This window comes from Brassica napus, chromosome C4, assembly GCF_020379485.1.
Source record: "Brassica napus cultivar Da-Ae chromosome C4, Da-Ae, whole genome shotgun sequence".
NCBI lineage: Eukaryota > Viridiplantae > Streptophyta > Magnoliopsida > Brassicales > Brassicaceae > Brassica > Brassica napus.
Window position 1 is genome coordinate 26,916,995 of NC_063447.1, and position 6,000 is coordinate 26,922,994.

A 6,000-nucleotide genomic window follows, 5' to 3' on the forward strand; every position below is an offset into this window, starting at 1 on the left:
TGAACGTTCGCTCGTTCAGTACCGTTTCCCGTTCAAACAGTTGGCGCCCACCGTGGGGCGTTAGCAAAGTAACGTTGACAAGATGGCGACGAGCAACGACGGTTCTTCCTCTGGAGAAGAGCGTGAAGCTCCCGAAACGACGCCTGCGTCTTTTCATGCAACACCGGCGCCGTTACCACCCTCCTCCATAGAGACCATCATGGCACGCCTTGCACAACAGGACGCAGCCCAGAAGGCGGCGACCGACCAAATCGCGGCGCTCGCAAAAATCTTATCTCCTCTCGCTGCAAACGTGGAAGCCTCAACGGCACAGTACCGAAGACATCTGTTTAGCACAGAGAGAGCAACCGGTGTGACGCCGGCGCATGCTGAAGACCAAGATGTCAACGACGGCGATACGGCTCAAACCCTGGAGGCCTCGACGCGCAGACCACAAACGAGCTCGCCGCGTTAAAACTGTCAGTGCTCGATATAAACTCTAAGATCCACAACGTGACTACGTTCGCTCCTTAGATCGAGCGTGTCCTCGCAGAATCTCTCTGGACGCCGTTTACAGAAAAAATAACGGGGGTCCGACTCCGAAAGATGGACAAGATCCGTCTTCCGACATTCGACGGCGTTTCCGACCCGTCTGCCCATGTCACGTCCTTCAACATCGCAATGCGGCGCGTGAATCTCTCTGACGAAGAAAAAGACGCCGGCTTTTGTCAGCTTTTCGTCGAAACCCTAGAAGGAATCGCTCTCAACTGGTTCACCGGCCTTCAAGAAAACTCAGTCAACAGTTTTCACGACCTCTCGACGGCTTTCCTCAAGAACTATATCATGTTTACTCGCCAGGAAGCCACCGCTACAGATCTCTGGAACCTCAATCACGCCAATGGGCAAAGCCTCCGAGATTTCATGGAGAACTTTAAATCCGTTGTCTCAAAAGTCGACGTACCGGACCACATAGCTGTGGAATCATTGATGAACACCCTCCATATCAAATCGCCATTTCGAGCTACCTTTATCGGCACTCGACGAGATCCGTGCCGGACGCTATCGCTCGATCCAACAACTTCATCCGTATGGAGGAAGACACCAGGGCAAAGGCGGCGAAAGAGGCGGCATGACAACAAACGCCCGCCCGGACGAACGACACCCGTCAGGAGCCACATCAACATTCTACGGGAAGCAAAACCAACCAAAAGAGGGGTTACATGAACGTAGTGGACGAAGAGGAGCCCTCAGGTTCCGCGGTTGTCGTGCGAGAGAAGGGATGGAATCATTGGGACCGAGACACCGTGCAACAGAAATCCAGTTCTCCCGAACCAACGAGCTCAAATGCTGCAGAACCAAGCAAGTGGTGTACGTATCACGAGGTCAAGTCACACGACACGAAGGATTGCAAAGTCCTTTCGGACATTTCCTCAAGTCGATCGAAAGTGGCAAAATCGAGATAGAACCTCCTTCGCAGAAGCGGAGGAACACTAAGAGCTGGAGCAAAAACAAAGAGAAGAAAACTCAGAAGTCTCAAGCCAGGACTCCTCAGAAAGAAGAGCGAGCTAGCCCCGAGAGAGCCCCAGTGAACAACCTCAATCTCGAGGGAGAGTCAACTGATGAAGAACCACCTAAAAACCGGCGGCGAGTATCTCTCGACATGACGACTCCTCGGATGACGAAATTTCGTCGATAGCACAAGATTTGCGTGAAAAGTTGGGGAGAAAATCGGACTCAAAGGATCTACGCGCCTTGCTAAAGCGGAAGGCCGCGAAGGTATCAGTAAGCGAAACGGATCTCAGGTCGACCCTCAATGAGTCCAAAGCGAGAAAGACTGCCCACACCATAGTTGCTCCAAGCCTCCAACCTCAACCTACAGACTTACGCGAGCAGATCAATCCTAAAGCTGAAGACCTTCGCGTGAAGCTTAGTCAGTCCAAAAAACGTGATTTACGACCGTGCCTCGAAGCGAAGCGACAGGCGCAACTGGAGTTGATGAAGGCTACGGGCACCCCGCACCTCAACGTGATAATGGGTGGCTTACCTCCTGGCGGGGACTCGGTAAGAGCAGTAAAAGATTACAGACGACAAGCCGTCACCGCTCAGAAGTGGCCTACACAAGTCGAAGCAGACCATCAGATCTCCTTCTCAGCAGCCGATACTCGCGGCATCAGCATGCCGCATAATGATCCACTCCTCATTGATATTGGAATTGGCGAATGCCAGGTCACGAAAGTTCTCGTCGACACTGGCAGCTCAGTCTATCTTATCTTTCGAGATACGCTTGACAAGATGGGGATCGAGCTACGCGACATGAAGCCCTCTTCACGCACTCTCACGGGGTTCAACGGTTCCTCAGAATAGATGATCGGGACAATACGTCTCCCGGTTTACGCAGGGGACATTACCTGGACCGTTAAATTCTCTGTTATCCGGGCTAAAGCGCCTTACAACGCTATCCTCGGCAGCCCTTGGTTACACTCCAAGAAGGCCATTCCCTCTACTTATCACCAGTGTGTAAAGTTTCCCGGGAAAGACAGAACAAAACAGACGATCCGTGGAGACCAACGAGCTGCGAGGGAGCTGCTTATCGCCGCAGTCAAATTACAACAGTCGGTTTCTCTCATCAACTCAGACGCCAAACCAATTCATAAGATTTATCCCCAGAAGGAAGAAGTCCGGGAAGTCCGCATTGATGAAGCCGATCCGACGAAAGTCATATGCGTTGGTGCCTTCCTCTCCGACGAGATGCAATCACAGGTCATCTCCTTCCTCAAAGAAAACACTTCGACTTTTGCATGGACAACTTCGGATATGAAGGGGATAGACCCTGCCGTAGCGTCCCACGAGTTGAACGTCGACCCTACGTTCAAACCTATTCGGCATAAAAGACGGAAGCTCAGACCTGAGCAGTCTAAAGCTGTGAATGAAGAAGTCGACAGACTACTCGAGGCAGGCTTCATTGCCGAGGTCCGGTATCCAGAATGGTTGGCAAATCCTGTGGTAGTAAAGAAGAAAAATGGGAAGTGGCGCATCTGTGTCGACTTCACTGATCTAAACAAAGCTTGTCCCAAGGACAGCTGCCCGCTTCCTCACTTCGATCGTTTGGTAGAGTCGACAGCCGGTAACGAACTGTTAACCTTCATGAACGCCTTCTCAGGATACAATCAAATTCTAATGCATCCGGACGACCGCGAGAAGACAGCCTTCATAACGGATAGGGGGACTTATTGCTATAAAGTCATGCCCTTCGGCTTGAAGAACGCAGGCGCGACCTACCAACGTTTGGTTAACCGAATGTTCGCAGATAAACTCGGCGACACTATGGAGGTTTACATCGACGACATGCTGGTCAAGTCACTCCACGCCGAAAACCACCTCGACCATTTGAGCGACTGCTTCAGAACGTTGAACGAGTTTGGGATGAAACTCAACCCGGCGAAGTGCACCTTCGTAGTCATCTCAGGCGAATTCCTGGGCTACATTGTTACCCAACGAGGCATCGAAGCGAACCCCAAGCAAATAATGGCAATCCTCGACCTCCCGAGCACAAGGAACAGCCGAGAAGTCCAACGGTTGACAGGGAGAATCGCGGCCCTCAACAGATTCATCTCACGATCAACTGATAAGTGCCTCCCTTTCTATGAACTCTTACGCGGAAATAAAAGATTCATCTGGGACAAAAAATGCGAAGAAGCGTTCAATCAATTGAAGCACTATCTCACGACACCTCCGGTTCTGTCAAAGCCAGAGTCTGGTGATACCCTGTCCTTGTATATCACCGTCACTTCCTCGACAGTCAGTAGCGTTCTCATCCGCAAAGATCGAGGAGAGCAGAAGCCCATTTTTTACATCAGCAAACGCATGACCGAACCAGAAACGCGGTACCCAACCTTTGAGAAGATGGCTCTCGCCGTCGTTACCTTGGCGAGAAAACTCAGGCCCTACTTTCAATCACATACGATCGAAATACTCTCCAACCAGCCCCTCAGAACGGTGATGCAAAACACAAACCAGTCAGGAAGATTGACCAAGTGGGCTATGGAACTCAGCGAGCACGACATTGTATACAAGAACCGCACTGCAGCTAAGTCGCAGGTTTTTGCTGACTTTCTGATCGAGTTAACGCCAGAACTCGAACAAGACCTAATCCTACCAAGCAAGAACTGGACATTGCACGTAGATGGTTCGTCTACGAACAAAGGTTCGGGGGAAGGTGTCCAACCGCAGTCTCCCACGGGCGAGCTAATTCGACAATCGTTCAGCTTTGGCTTCGCAGCATCAAACAACGAAGCCGAATACGAGTCTCTCATTGCGGGGCTCCGTCTTGCTAAAGCAGTCAAAGCTAAGCAAATCAGCGCATATTGCGACTCCCAACTCGTGGTAAGCCAATATCTTGGCGATTACGACGTCAGGAATGATAGGATGGATGCTTACTTAAAGCTCGTCAAGGATCTCACCGGGATTTCGAGTTCTTCGAAATCACGAAGGTTCCTCGCGGAGAAAACATATGCGCGGATGCCCTCGCAGCTCTTGGAAGCAAATTGCACGACCAAGTAAAGAGAACGATCCCAATACACAAGATTGAGAAACCAAGCATCTGCCAAATAACCGAGTAGTTGACCATCGCAGCATCCGTCACCGTTGCAATGCATATCGATGAAGCAGAACCTTGCGCAATGGAAAGTCAGCTCAGCGATTGGCGAGAGGAGTTCATCGCTTACCTATCTGACGGCAAATTGCCTACCGAGAAGTGGGAGGCAAGACGACTCAAGCGACACAGCGCACACTACGTCGTCATGGACGGAGACCTCCATCGATGACCGCGACAAAGGTACTCCTTAAATGCATTTCCGGCGACGAAACAAGACTCGTCATGGCCGAAACACGCGAAGGAGCGGCGGGCAATCATTCAGGAGGGCGAGCTCTCGCATTAAAAGTGAAGAATCTCGGTTTCTACTGGCCAACCATGAACGCAGATTGTGAGTCCTACGTCCGGAAATGTGACAAATTCCAACGACACGCTTCAACCATCCACAGTCCAACGGAGTTGCTCCATACCTTGACTGCACCATACCCATTCATGCGATGGGGAATGGATATTATTGGACCAATGCCGAGTTCTCGACATAAGAGATTCATTTTGGTCCTCACGGACTACTTCACTAAGTGGGTAGAAGCAGAAGCCTACGCCAACATCACAAATAAGGAGGTACAGAAGTTCGTCTGGAAAAACATAATCTGCAGGCACAGGCTCCCCTACGAGATAATCACCGACAACGGATCACAGTTTATCTCGCATAACTTCAGAGAGTTCTGCGACAGATGGAAAATCCGTCTAAACATGTCAACACCGAGAAACCCGCAGAGCAACGGCCAAGCCGAGTCAACTAACAAAACAATCGTCGACGGACTCAAGAAGCGACTCGACTTAAAGAAGGGTTGCTGGGCTGATGAACTAGACGGAGTCTTGTGGTCCCATAGAACAACCCCGCGTGGAGCAACAAAGGCTACCCCTTTCTCGATGGCCTATGGAGTAGAAACAATGGCACCCACTGAGGTCAACGTGACGAGCTTGCACTGTTCCAAAATGCCGTAGAATGTCGAACTCAACCACGATATGCTCCTCGACGCCCTAGATGACATCGAGGAAAAATGCGACCAAGCACTACTTCGCATTCAGAACTATCAGAATCAGATCGAGAGCTACTATAACGAGAAGGTTAAATCTCGGCCTCTCGAACTAGGTAACCCCGTTCTGCGGAAGGTGTTCGAGAATACCAAGGAATGGAAAGCTGGCAAACTCGGAGCCAATTGGGAGGGACCTTACAAGATCACCGAGATAGTCAAACCCGGGGTCTACCACCTCGAAACCTCAACCGGCGAAGCAGTGCCACGAGCTTGGAACTCGAAACACCTCCGCCGTTTCCACAACTAGACAAGGCACCAAAAGCGAGTGAATCTTACGGTCACATTCACCAGCCCAAGAAAAAAAAAAAAAACCTAGTAAATGCGCTTTCA